This window comes from Callithrix jacchus, chromosome 6 (assembly GCF_049354715.1).
Source record: "Callithrix jacchus isolate 240 chromosome 6, calJac240_pri, whole genome shotgun sequence".
In the NCBI taxonomy this organism is placed as follows: domain Eukaryota; kingdom Metazoa; phylum Chordata; class Mammalia; order Primates; family Cebidae; genus Callithrix; species Callithrix jacchus.
In genome coordinates, this window is record NC_133507.1 from 32,951,318 (window position 1) to 32,969,270 (window position 17,953).

Sequence of the window (17,953 nt, forward strand, 5' to 3'; positions counted from 1 at the left end):
TGCACTATACCCAACAACAGACTCTGTAGAGCATTCAATCAAACAACAGTCACTATAGAACAACTATGCAACACAGTTATTATAGAGCACCTTCCCCAAAAACAGTCAGTATATAGCACACTACCCAATAACAGTCACTACTGAGCACCAACCCAGCAACAGTCACTACAGATCACCCCACTTAACAACACACACTGTAGAGCACCCTACCAACAACAGTCAATATAGAGCATCCTACCAAACAACAGTAACTGTAGTGCTCCCACCAAACAACAGTCACTATAAAGCAGTCTGCACAACAATAGTCACTATAGAACGCTTCACCCCACAACAGTCACTATAGATCACCTCCCCAACAGTCACTATAGAGCATCCTCCACCCAATAACAGTCACTATGGGGCACCTACCCAACAACAGGCATTATAGAGTACTCTACACAACAGGATTTACTATAGAGTGCTGCATCCAACAACAGTCACTATGTGCACCCTACGTAACAGTCACTATAGAGCGCCTATTCAACAATGGTCACAGTAGAGTACTCTACCCAGCAATAATCACTATATAGCACCGCATCCAACAATAATCACTATAGAGCACCCTACCCAGCAACAGTCACTGTAGAGCACCTACCAAACAACAGTCAGTATGGATCACCCTTACCAAAAACAGACACTATAGAGCACCCTACCCAACAATAGTCATTATAGAGCACCCTACCAAGCAGCAGTCACTATAGAGCACCCAAGTTAACAACAGTGAGTATAGAGCACCTACCCAAGAACAGTCACTATAGAGCACCTACCCGACAAGCATCAATATGGAGCACCTACACAATAACAGTCACAATAAAGCAACTACCCAACAACAGTTACAATAGCGCACCTACACTGAAACAGTAACTCTAGACCAACCTACCCAACAATAGTCATCAATAGAGCACCCTAGCCAACAACTGTCACTATTGAGCACCTATCGAACAACAGTCACTATAGAGCTCTCTACCCAACAACAGTCACCTTTGAGCACCTTTCTTAACAACAGTCACTATCTAGAGCACTTTACAAAACAAGTCACTATAGAGCACTCTACCCAACAAATGTCACTATAGAGAAGCTACCCAACAGCAGTCGGTATAGAGCCCCTACCCGTTACCAGTCACTGTAGAGCACCTACCCAACAACAGTCACTATAGTGCACCCTACTGAACGACACTCAATATAGATTATCCTTTCAAACAACAGCCACTATAGAGCATACTACCCAACAAAAGTCACTATAAAGCACGCTACCCAGCAACAGTCATTATAGAGCACTTTACACAATATCAGTCACTATAGAACACCCTACTGAGCAACAGTCTCTAGAAAGCACCTACCCAACAACAGTCACTATGGAGCACCTAGCCAACTGCAGTAAGTATAGAGCACCCTACTGAACAACAGTCACTATAGAGCACCATTTCAACAAGTCACTATAGAGCACCGACCCAACAACTGTCACTATAGAACATTATACCCAGCAACTGTTATTATTGAGCACCCTACACAATAACAGTTACTATACAGCACCCTACAAAACAACAGTTACGATAGAACACCTACACCACAACAGTCACTATAGAGCACTCTACCAAACAACAATCAGTATTGAGAACTCCACCCAACAACAGTCAATGTAGAGCACCCTACCCAATAAGAGTCACAATAGATCACCTTCTCCACAACAGTCACTATAGAGCCCTCTACCCATCAACAGTCAATGTAGAGCACTCTTGTTAACAACAGTCACTATAGAGAATTCTACCCAACAGTCATTGTAGAGCACCCTACAAAACAGCAGTCACTATAGAGATCTCCACCCACAAAGAGTCACTATAAAGCACTATACCCAACAACATTCACTATAGAGCACCCCATCCAGCATCAGTCAGTATTGAGCACTTCACCCAGCAACAGTTAGTATAGAGCACCCAACACAGTAACGGTTACTATAGAGCACCCTACAAACATCAGTCAATATCGAGCACCCTACCTAAAAACAGTCACTATAGAGCTCCTATCCAACAACTGTCAGTATAAAGCACCTCCCCAACCACAGTCACTATAGAGCATCCACCAAATAACAGTCACTATGGAGCACCTACCCAACAACAGTCATTATAGTGCACTCTACCCAACAACAGTTACTATAGAGTACCACATTCAACAACAGTCACTGTGTGCACTGTACGTAAAAGTCACTATAGAGCACCTACACAATGGTCACAGTAGAGTATTCTACCCAGCAAGAGTCACTATTGAGCACCGCATCCAACAACAATCACTGTAGATCATTCTAACCAGCAACACTCACTGTAGAGCACCTACCCATCAAAGTTCAGTATAGATCACCCTACCCAAAAACAGACGCTATTGAGCACCCTACCCAAAAATAGTCATTATAGAGCACCCTACCCAACAACAGTCACTATAGAGCATTCTACTCAACAACAATCACTATAGAGCACCCTACCCAGCAACAGTCACTATAGTACACCGTACCCAAAAACAGTGTCTTTTGAGAACTCCTCCCAACAACAGTCAGTATAAAGCTCACTACCCAACAACTGTCACTATAGAGCACCTCTCCTACAAGTCACTATAGAGCACCTACACAATAACATTTACTACAGAGCACCCAAGCGAACAGTGACTATAGAGCACCTACCCTATAACAGTGACTGTAGAGCACCTACCCAACAACAGTCACTATATAGAACCTACCCAACAACAGTTACTATAGAGCCTTTTACAAAAAAATTGTTACTATGGAGCACTCTACCCAACAACAGTCAATATAGAGCACCCTACCCAAGAAAAGTCAGTATAAAGCACTCTTCCCAACAGTCAGTATAGAGCACTCCACACAACAACAGTCACCATAGAGCACCATACACAACAGACTCTATAGAACATTCTACCGAACAGCAGTCACTATAGAGCACTCTACCCATCAAGAGTCACTGTAGAAAACCCCACCCATCCATAGTCATCATAGAGCACCATACCCAACAACAGTCACTATAGAGAACGCTACCCAACCACAGTCACTTTAAAGCACTCCACCCTAGAACAGTCACCTATAACACACTCTACCCAACAAAAGTCACTATAGAGCACTCTACACAACAGCTACTTTAAAGTCTCCACCCAACAATAGTCACCTATAGAGTACTGTAACAAACAACAGTCATTATAGAGCACCCCACCCAACAACAGTCACTATAGAGCACCTACTGGACAACAGCCACTATAGAGCACCTTACCCAGCAACAGTCATTATAGAGCACGTACCCAACATTAGTCACTATAAAGCACTCTACCCAGCAACAGTCACTATAGAGCACACCACCCACAGCAGCCAGTATAGAGCACCTTACCCAGAAACACTTACTACAGAACACCTAACCAAAAGCAGTCACTATGGTGCACCATGCCAACAACAGTAACTATAGAACACCATACACAATAATAGTCGCTGCCTTCCCAGCAACAGTGACTATACAGCACCCTACACAAGAACAGTCACTATAGAGCACTCTACCCAATATCAGACACTATAGAGTACTCTACCTAGCCACAGTAACTATGGAGCACCCTATGCAACAACAGTCAGTATAGAGCACTGCACCAGTCACTATAAAGCACCCTACCCAACAACTGTCAGTATAGAGCACATACCCAACAACAGTGACTATAAAGCACCTACCCAAAAACAGTCACTATAGAGCCCCCTACCCAACAAGTGTCAATATAAAAAACCTACCCAAAAACAGTCACTGTAGAGCCCTCTACTCAGCAAAATCATTATAGAGCACTTATCACAACCACAGTCACTATTACAGCACCTTTCCCAAGAACAGTCACTATAGGGCACAGGACAGAACAACACTCAATAAAAAGCACCTACACAACAACAGTCACAATAGAGCACCTAGCCAACAACAGTCAGTATAGGGCCCATACCAAACAATAGTCACGATAGAGCCCCTACCCAACAACAGTCAGTATACAGCATCCTACCCAACAACAGTCACTATAGAGCACATCACTCAACGACAAAAACACAGGCACACAACACCACACACACATCCCGCAGTGCACCAGTACACCACTTACCACACACACTGCATACTCACTCTTTACAGTGCATACATCTCACACAGACACACACCACTCATCACACGCATAGTACACAGTGCACACACCACACACAGGCACACTCCACTTACCATAGACACACTACACAGTGCAGACACCTCAAAAAGACACAAATTACTCACGACCCACACACTTTACAGTGAAGACACCTCACACAGACACAAGACTGACCACACACACTACACAGTAAACACACCTCACACAGTCATGCAACACTCATTATGCACACATTCTGCAGTGCAGACACCTCACACAGGCACATGACTCACTAGAAACACCCACTGCACAGTGTGCACAGCTCACAAAGACACACACCACTGACCACACACTTATTCCTCAGTGTACACACCTCACACAGAAACACACCACTCACAACACAAACTACACAGTGCACACACTTTACACCAACACAGCACTCACCATGCACACACACTACACACTGCATGCATTACAGACAATACTCCCTAAACACACACTTCACAGTGCAGACTCCTAACACAGACATACCACTCACCACACACACTACACAGTGCACTCACCTCACTCAGACACACACCACATGCTGCACACACAATCCAAAGTAAACACACCTTACACAGACACACTTCACGCAACGCAAACACTCCAGAATGCAGACATCTAGCAAAGACACACACCACTTTCACACACACTGCACACACACACCCCAATGTGCATACATGTCACACAGACACACACCACTCATCACAAGCATAATACACAGTGCACACACCTCACACAGGCACACACCACTAACCACACACACACTTCACAGTGAAGACACCTCACACCGACACACACCAGTCTCCACACAGACTCCACAAACATACTTCACAGTGCAAACACATTTAACACACACGCACCACTCACACATCAAAGAGTGCACACAACTCACAGACACACCACTCACCACACACATAACACTCCACAGTGCACACATTTCACACAGACACAAACCACTCATTAAACACACACTACTCAGTTCACACAACTCACACAGACACACAGCAGTCACCACACACACACTCGAGTGCACACACCTTATACACACACCACTCATGACACACACACTCCACATTTAAGAAATTTTATACAGAGGCAGACCATTCACTAAACACATAATCCACATTGCAGACACCAAACAAAAACATACCACTTACCAAACACACTATACAGTGTACTCACCTCACACATACACACACCACTCACTGCACACAGAATCCAAATACAGACACCCCACAAAAACACACAACACACATCACACACTCCACACACACTCCACTGTGTGTACACCTCACGCCGACACCTACCACTTAATACACACACTGCATGCACAAACTCCACATAGCACAAACCTCACGCAGACAGAAAACTTTACACACACACACTCTTTATGGTATACAATCCTCACACAGACACACACAACTCATCACACACACTCCACAGTTCACACAATTCACAGAGTCACACATCAGTCACCACACACATACACTGCATAGTGCACACACCACACACACCACTCACGACACACACACTCCACAATGAAGAAACCTCATACAGACACACAACTGACCACACACACTACACAGTAAATACATTTTACGCAGACACACAACACTCATTACACACGCATTTTGCAGTGCAGACACCTTACACAGGCACACCACTTACCACAAACACACACTGCACACAAAACACACCTCACAAAAACACACACCACTGACTGCACACACTCACTCCACATTGCACACACCTCACACAGACACACACCACTTCATACACAAAAACACACACACTCCACCGTGCACACATCTAACCCAAATACACAGTGCTCACCACACACACACTACACAGTTCACACACCTCATACAGAAAAACAAGCTACTCCACATGGACACACTCCACAGTGCACAAACCTCAGACAGACATACACCACTCACCACACAGAAACTCTGCACAGTGCAAAAATTTCACACAGACACAAGTCACTCACCACACACACTTTTCACAGTGCATAAACCTCACAGAGAGACACACCACTCACTGCACACACACACACCACAGTGCACACACCTAACAGGGACACACACCAATCAGCACATACACACTCCACCGTGCACACACCTCACACAGACACACACCACGCAACACACACACTTTAGAGTGCAGACACCTAGCACAGACACACACCACTTTCCTCACACTGCACACTCAAACTTTATTGTGCATACATCTTACACAGACGCACACCACACATCACATGCATACTACACAGTGCATGCAACTCACATGGGCACACATCACTCTCCACACACACAGTCCACAGTGCAGACACCTCACACAGACACACACCTGTCACCAAACACACTCCACACAATACTCCACAGTGCACACACCTTAAACAGACAGACACCACTCACGCATTAAAGATTGTACACAACTCACACAGACACACCACTCACTGCACACATCACACTCCACAGTTTATGCATATTTCACAAACACACATTACTCAACAAACACACTGCACAGTTCACGCAACTCACACAGATACAAAGCAGTAACCACACACACTCTCCATAGCGCACACACCTCAGACACACACCACTCACGACACACACACTTCACATTGAAAAAACCTCACACAGAAACAAGACTGCCCACACACACTACACAAAAATACATTTCACACAGAAACACAATACTCACTGCACACATATTCCGCAGGGCAGACACCTCACACAGGCACACCACTTACCACAAACACACACTGCACAGTGAACACACCTCACAGACACACATCACTGACCACATACACAGTTTACAGTGCACACACCTCACACAGACACACCACTCACCACACAAACACACGGAAATTGCACAGTGAACACACCTCACACAAACACATACACAAACAGTACACAGTGCACACACCTCATGCAGACACACACCACTTTCAACACACACTGCACACTGACACTCCACTGTACATACATCTCACACAGAAACACATCACTCATCACACGCATTCTACAGAGTGCACACACCTCACAGAGAGACACCACTCACCACACACATTACACTCCACAGTGCACACGTTTAACACACACACCACTCACCAAACACAATTTCCAGAGTTCACACAACTCACACAGACACACAGCAGTCACCACACACACAGACTCCATTTTGCACACACCTCACACACACACCACTCACGACACACCCACTCCACATTGAAGAAACCTCATACAGACACATGACTGACCACAAACCGTACACAGTAAATACATTTTGCAAAGACACACAACGCTTACCACACACACATTCTGCAATGCAGACACTCACACGGCACACCACTCACCACAAACACACACTGCACAGTGAACACACATGACAAAGACACATATCACTAGCCACAGACACACTCCATCGTGCACACACCTCACACAAACACCACTCATCACACAAACACACACATATTTCACAATGCACACAACTAACACAAATACACACCATTCACCATACACACACAGTGCATTCACCTCCCACAGACACACACCACTTACCATGGACACAGTCTCCACAGTGCACACACCTCACACAGCCACCACACAACACACACACTATAGAGAGCTTAGACCTAGCTTAGACACACATTACTTACCACACACATTGAACACTCACACTCCCCTGTGCATAAATCTCACAGTTACACACCACTCATCACACACTACACAGTGCCACACCTTTCACAGTCACACACCACTCACCACACACACACTACACAGTGCACTCACCTCACACAGACAGACACCACCCACTGCAAAGACAAACCAAAGTGCAGACACTCCAAACAGCCACACCCCTCTCACCACACACACTCCATGTGCATACATGACACACAGACGCACACCACTTTATACACACGCTTCATGCACACACTTCACATAGCACAAACCTCACACAGACAGAAAACTCAATACCCACACTCTCCACACTGCACGCACCTCACAGATACACACAACTCACCACACACACTTCACAGTGCACACACTATACAGAGACACCCCATGCACTCCACACACTCCATGCACAATCCACTGTTCACATACCTCAGACATACACCACTCACCCCACTCACACACAGTCCAGCATGCACACACCTCACAGAGACACATAGAATGCACCACACAAACTCCACAAACACACACCACAATGCACACACATCACAGAGAAAAACACCAGTCACTTGACATCTTATGCACAATGCAGACACCTCACACTGTCACACACCAGTCACCACACACACTCAACACACACAATCAGTGCACATTGTTTCCACAGTCACACACCACTCACCACTCACACCCTTTATGGTGAAGAAACCTCACACAAACACGCACTGCAGAATACACACACACTCCACAGTGCACACACAAAAAACAAACACAACTTTCCAGACACAGATAGTACAGAGTGCACATACCTAACAAAGACACAAACCACTCAACAGATCCCCTCTCCACACTGCACTCACCTCACAAAGGCACACACCACTCACAATACACACACAGCACCGTGAAGACACCTCATTCAGAAATACTACTTACCACACGCACTACACAGTTAACACACCTTACAGAGACACAGAATACTCACCACACACATTCTACAGTGCACACACCTCACACAGGCACACCACTCACTACAAACACACACACCACAGTGCACACACCTGACACAGACACACACCTGTGACCACACACACAGTCCACAGTGCACACACTGCAAACACACACACCACACAAACACACACACTGCACTTTGTACACACCTAAACAGAACACACACCACTCACCTCACACACACACTACACAGTGCAAAACCTCAAACAAACACACAAGTTCCACCACACACACTACACAGTGCAGAAACCTTACACAGAGACACACCACTCATTACATGCACACTCTGCACAGTGCAAAATCCTTACACAGACACAAGTCACTCACCACACACACTCTTCACAGTGCACACACCTCACACAGACACACACTATTCACGGCACACACACACTCCCTCATGCACACACCTCACAGTGACACACATCATCAATCAGCACACACACACTTCACCATGCACCCACCTTATGCAGACACATGCCACTTAAAATGCACAGTCTCCATAGTGCACACACCTTACACAGACATACAACACACACACTTCAGAGTGCAGACACCTAGCACAGACACACACCACTTACCAAAAACACTGCACACTCATACTACACTGCGCATATATCTCACACATGCACATACAATTCACATGCATATTACACAGTGCAGACAACTCACACAGACACACCACTCACCACACACATAACACTCCACAGTGCACACATTTCACACAGACACATACCACTCACCACACACCCCACAGTTTACACAACTCACGCAGACACACAGCATTCACCAAACACACAGCTATTGTGCACACACCTCAACACACCACTCACGACAAACACACTCCACATTGAAGAAATCTCATACAAACAAAACACATGACTGACCACACACACTTCACAGTAAATACATTTCAGACACACAACACTCACCACACACACATTACACAGTGCAGACACCTCATGCAGGCACACCACTCACCACAAAAACACACTGCACAGTGAACACACCTCACAAAGGCACACACCAGTGATCACACACACAGTCCAAAGTGCACACACCTCACACAGACACACACTACTCACGACACTAACACACACAAACTGCACAGTGCACACACCTCACACAAACACATGCCACTTAACATACACACAGAGTACACAGTGCACACACATCACACACACACACCACTCACCAAGCACACACTACACAGTGCAGAACCCTAACACAGACATACCACTCACCACACACACTACAGAATGCACTCAACTTACAGACACACACCACCCACTGGCCACACAATTTAAATTGCAGACATTTTACACAGACACACACCACTCATCACACATACTGCACACACACTCCACTGCACACATCTCACACAGACCCACACCACTTAATACACACACTAAACACACACATTCACAAAGCACACCCATCACACAGACACAAAACTCGCCACACACACTCTCTACAGTGCACACACCTTTCACAGACACTCACCACTCATCACACACAAAATCCAGTGTACACACACCACACACAGACACTCCCCACTCCCCACACAAACACCCTTCACAGTGCACACACCTCACACAGACACACACAACCCAGTCCACGGATGTCACATATAATCCACAGGGCACAAACTCAGACACACACCACTCATCACACAGAAACTCCACAACACACATATCACGGAGACACACACCACTCACCACACACACACTTTGCACAATGTATAAGCCTCACACAGACAGAAGTCACTCACCACACACACTCATCATAGTGCACACACCTCACACAGACACACACCACTCATTGCACACACACACTCCACAGTGCACACACCTCACACAGACACACACCAATCAGCACACACACACTCCACCATGCACACACCTCAAGCAGACACACACCACTCACCACACACACACTCTCCACACTGCACACACCTCACACATACACACAACACTCAACACACACACTCCAGAGGGCAGATATTTAGTGCAGACACACACTACTTACCACACACACTGCACACTCACACTCCATTGTGCACACACCTCACACAGGCACACTGCACTACCTACACACACACTCCACAGTGCAGACACTTCACACAGACACACACCAGTCACCACACACAGTCCACACACATACTCCACAGTGCACACACCTTATACACACACCCCTCACACATTAAGTAGTGCACACAACTCACACAGACACACCACTCACCACACACATAACACTCCACGGTGAACACATTTCACACAGACACACACCACTCACCAAACACACACTCCACAGTTTACACAACTTACACAGGCACACTCCGGTCACCACACATACTCCACACACATATTCCACAGTGCACACACTTTATACAGACATGCACCACTCACATATTAACAAGTGAACACAACTCCCACATTCACACCACTCACCACAAACATAACACTCCACAGTGCGCACATTTCACACAGACACTCATGACACACACACTTATCAGTGAAGACACCTTACACAGACACAAGACTGACCACATACACTACACAGAAAACACACATTAAACACACACAACACTCACCACACACACTTTCTGCAGTGCAAAAACCTTACACAGGCACATACCACTCACCAAACCACACTCTACAGTTAACAAAACTCACACAGACACACAGCAGTCATCACCCACACTCCATAGTGCACACACCACACACACCACTCACGACACACATACTCCACATTGAGAAAATTTTCTATAGACATACGACTAACCAAACACACTACACGGTAAATAAATTTCACACTGACACACAACACTCACCACACACACATTTTGTACTGCAGACTTCTCAAACAGGGAAAGCACTCACCACCAGCACACACTGCACAGTGAACACATTTCACAAGGAAACACACCACTGACAACACCCACACACTTTAAAGTGCACACACCTCACAGAGAAACACAACTCACCACACAAATGCATACAAACTGCACAGTGCACACACTTCACACAAACACACACCACTCATTATACACACACTACACAGTGCACACACCTCACATGGACACATACCACTCACCATACACACACTGCACAGTGCACATATCTCACACAGACACACATTACTCATCAAACGCATACTACACAGTTCACACACCTCACACAGGAACACACCACTCTCCACACACACACTCCACAGTGCAGACACCTCACACAGACACAAACAAGGCTTTACACACATTTCACACACATACTCCTCAGTGCACACACCTTAAACAGATAGGCAGCACTCACACATTATAGAGTGAACACAAGTCACACATTCACACGACTCACCACACACATAACACTCCAGAGTGCACATACTTCACACAGACACACACTACTCATGACACACCCACTTTACAATGAAGACACCTCACAAAGACAAAAGACTTAACACCCGCACTACACAGAACACGTCACACACAGACGCACACTAACCACACACACATTCCACAGTGCACACACCTCACAAAGGCACACACCACACACCAAACACCCACTCCAAAGTTTACACAACTCACAGACAAACAGCACTCACACACACTCCATAGTGCACATCCTTCACACACACACCACTCATGACACACACACTTCACATTGAGGAATCCTTCTACAGACACACGACTGACCACACACCGTACACATTAAATACATTATACACAGACACACAAAACTCAGCACTCACACGTTCCACAGTGCAGACCCCTCACACAGGCGCACCACTTACCACAAACACAAACTGCACAGTGCACACACCTCACACAAACACACACTACTCACCATACACACTACACAGTGCACAAACCTCACACAGACACACACCACTCACCACACAATTCACAGTGCAGACACCAAACACAGACATACCACTTACCACACACACTACACAGTGCACTCACCTCACACAGACACACCACCACTTACCACACACACTACACAGTGCATACACCTCACACAGTCACACACCACTTAGTACACACTTCACACACACACTTTACATAGCACAATTCTCACACAGGCACAAAACTCAACACACACACTCTCCACAGTCTACACACCTCACACAGACACCACTCGTTACACACACTCCAGAGTGCACACACCTCACACATACACACAACTCACCACACACACCCTCCACAGTGCACACACCTGACACAGAGACACAGCATGCATTCCACACACTGTGCAAACAATCCACGGTGCACATATTTCAGACATATACCACTCACCACACTCACACACACTCCAGACTACACACACCTCACAGAGGACTCCACACAATTTGTGTCTGTGTGAAGTGTCTGCACTGTGGAGTGTGTGTGTGGAGAGTGGTGTGTTCCTGTGTGAGGTGTGTGAACTCCAGACTACACACACAGGATGCACCACACAAATTTGACAAACACAGCACAATGCACACACATCACACAGATTAACACCAATCACCTGACACCTTATACACCATGCAGACACCTCACACTGTCACACACCAATCACCACACACACACTGAGTGCACACATTTCACAGACACCACTCAGCACACACACTGTAGAAAACACACACTACAGAGTGCACACACCTCATGCAGTCACACACTGTATACCATGCACAGAGGCTCCACAGTTTACACACCTCAGACACACAGCACTCACGACACACACACTTTGCATTGAAGACACCTCACACAAACACAAGAATGATCACACACACTACACAGTAAACACACCCTACACAGACACACAACACTCACCACACACACATTCTGCAGTGCAGACACCTCACACAAGCACACGACTTACCAGAAACACACAATGCACAGTGCACACAGCTCACAAAGACACGCACCACTGACTACACACACTCCTCAGTGCACAAACCTCACAAAGAAACACACCACTCACAACACAAACACACACAAACTGCACAGTGCACACAAATTATGCAAACACACACCACTCACCATACACACACACTGCAAAGTGCACACACCACACACAGACAATACTCACCAAACACACATTCCACAGTTTAGACACCTAACACAAAGGTACCACTCACCACACACAGTACACAATGCACTCACCTCACACAGACACACACTACTCATCACACACACTGCACAGTGCATAAACCTCACACAGACACAGTCACCACACACACCCTCTGCAGTGCACACACCTTACACAGAGACACATGATGTAGTCCACACACTCCACACACAATCCACAGTGCACATGCCTGAGATATACAACACTCACCACACTCACACACACTCCAATGTACACACACCTCACAGAGACACAGCACACACCACACGAACTCCACAAACACAAACCACAATGCACACACATCATGCAGATTGACGTCAATCACCTAACATTCTATCCACAATTTAGGCACCTCACACTGTCACACACCAGTCACCACACACACTCAACACACACTGAGTGCACACATTTTGCACACTCACCACTCAGCACACACACTCCACAGTGCACACACCTCACACAAACACACACTGTAAAGCACACATATTTCACAGTGCACACACCTTACAAAGACACACACCACATACCATTCACAGAAACTCCACAGTGCACACACCTCACAAAGACACACAGCACTCATTATACACACACAATCCATAGTGCACAAACCTCAGACACACACCACTCACAAAACACACACTTTACTGTGAAGACACCTCACACCAACACAAGACTGACCACACACATTACACAGTAAGCACACCTTACACGGACACACAACATTCACCACACACAGATTCTGCAGTGTAGACACCTCACACAGTCACATGACTCACCAGAAGCACATACTGCACAGTGCACACACCTCACAAAGACACACACCACTGACCACAAACACACTTCTCAGTGAACACACCTCACACAGGAAAACATTACTCACCACAGAAACACACAGAACCTGCACAGTGCACACACCTCACACAAACACACACCACTCACCACACAAACACCCACAAATTGCACAGTGCACACCTTTCACACAAACACACCCCACACCACTCATTATACACACACTGCAGAGTGCACACACCTCACACAGACACACACCACTCACTAAACACAAAGTCCACAGTGCAGACACCAAACACAAACATACCACTTACCACACACACAACACAGTGCACTCACTGCACAAAGACACACACCACCTTCTGCACACAATACAAAATGCAGACACTCCACGCAGACACACACCACTCAGTGCACACACTCAACACACACTCCACTGGGCATACACCTCACCCAGACACACACCACTTAATACACACACTTCACACACACACTCCACATGGCAGAAACCTTTCACAGACACAAAACTCAAAACACACACTCTCCACAGTGCACATACCTCACACAGAAACACACCACTTACCAACAAACACACAAACTGCACATTCACACACCTCACACAAACACACACAACTCAACATACACACACTACACAGTACACACACAACACACAGACAAACAATACTCACCAAACACACACCCCACAGTGCAGACACCTAACACAGATATACCAATCACCACACACATTACACAGTTCACTCACGTCACTCACTGCACACACAATCCAAAGTGAAGACACTGCACACAGTCAGACACCCCTCATCTCAGTCACTCCATACACACTTTACTGTGCACCCTCCTCACACAGGCACACAGCACTCAATACACACACTAACGAACACACTCCACATAGCACACACATTACACAGACACAAAACTCACAACACACACACTCTTCACAGTGCACACACCTCACACGGAAAACACCAGTCATCACACACACATTGTTTACAGTGCACACACCTCACACAGACACATACCATGCAGTCCATGAACTCCTCACATAATCCACAGTGCACATATTTCAGACACACACCACTCATCACACAGAAACTTCACAACACACACATGACAGAGACACACAGCATGCACCACACAAATTTTACACACACACACCACAATGCACACACATCACACAGACAGACACCATCACCTCACATTTTATCCACAATGCAGGCATCTCACACTGTCACACACCAGTCACCACACACACTCAACACACACACTCAGCGCACACATTTCACACAGACACACATCACTTAACACACATACACTCCATCATGCACAAACATTACACAAACACACTGCATAAAACACACAACAGGGCACACACCTCACACGAACACACACAACTCTCCAGACATACTACACAATGCACACACCTCACAAAGATGCAGCCCACTCACCACAAAAACTCTTCTCACTGCACACACCTCACACAGACACAGACCAATCATGACACACACACCCCACAGTGAAGACACCTCATACAGAAACACTACTGACCACACACACTACACAGTGAACACACCTAACAGAGGCACAGAACACTCACCACACACACATCAACAGTGCAGACACCTCACACAGGCACACCACTCACCACAAGCTCACACTCCACAGTGCACACACTTGACACAGACACACACCTTTGACCACACGCAAACACTCCACAGTGCACACACTGCACACAGACACACACTGCACACCCACACACCACACACAAGACACCACACAAACACACACACTGCACTGTGCACACACCTAACCCAAACGCACACCACTCATGCACACACACTCCACTATGCACAAACCTCACATAGACACACACCACTCACCACACACACACTCTGCACAGTGCAAAAACCTCACAGAGACACAAGTCACTCACCACACACACTCTTCATAATGCATACACCTCACACAGGCACACACTACTCACCACACACAGAATCAACCGTGTACACACCTCCCAGGGACACACACCAATCAGCACACTCACACTCCACTGTGCATACACCTCACTCAGACCACACCACTTACCACACACACTTTCCACAGTGCACACACCTCATAAAAACACACACCATGCAACACACACACTCCAGTGTGCAGAAACCTAGAACAGACACACACCACTTACCACACACACTGCACACTCACACTCCACTGTGCATCCATCTTACACAGAAACACACCACTCAGCACACGCATACTACACAGTGCAAACAGCTCACACAGGCCTACATTACTCACCACACACTCTACAGTGCAGCCACCACACACAGACACACATCAGTCACCACACACTCCACACACATACTCCACAGTGCACACACCTTAAACAGACATGCAACACTCACACATTAAAGAGTGCACCCAACTCACACAGAGCACTCATTACACTCACCACAAACATAACACTCCACAGTGCACACATTTCACACAAACACACAACACTCACCCAACACACACTCCACAGTTTACACAACTCACAGAATCACACATGAGTCACCACACATATACACTCCATAGTGCACACCACACACACACACCACTCACGACACACACTGCACATTGAAGAAACCTCATACAGATGCACGACTGACCACACACACTACACAGTAAATACATTTCACACAGACACACAACACTTACCACACACACATTCTGCAGTGCAGACACCTCACACAGGCACACCACTCACCACAAACACACACTGCACAGTAAACACACCTCACAAAGACACACACCAATGACCACACACACTCCACAGTGCACACACCTTACACAGACACACACCACTCACCACAGAAGCACACACAAACTGCACAGTGCCCAAACCTCACGCAAACACACACCACTCACTATACACACACACTACACAGTGCACACACCTCACACAGACACCACTCACCAAACACACACTCCACAGTGCAGACACCAAACAAGACATACCACTTACCACACACACTACACAGTTCACTCACCTCCCACAGACACACACTGCCCACTGCACACTGAATCCAATGTGCAGACAATCCACACAGATAGACGCCACTCACCACACACACTCCACACACACTC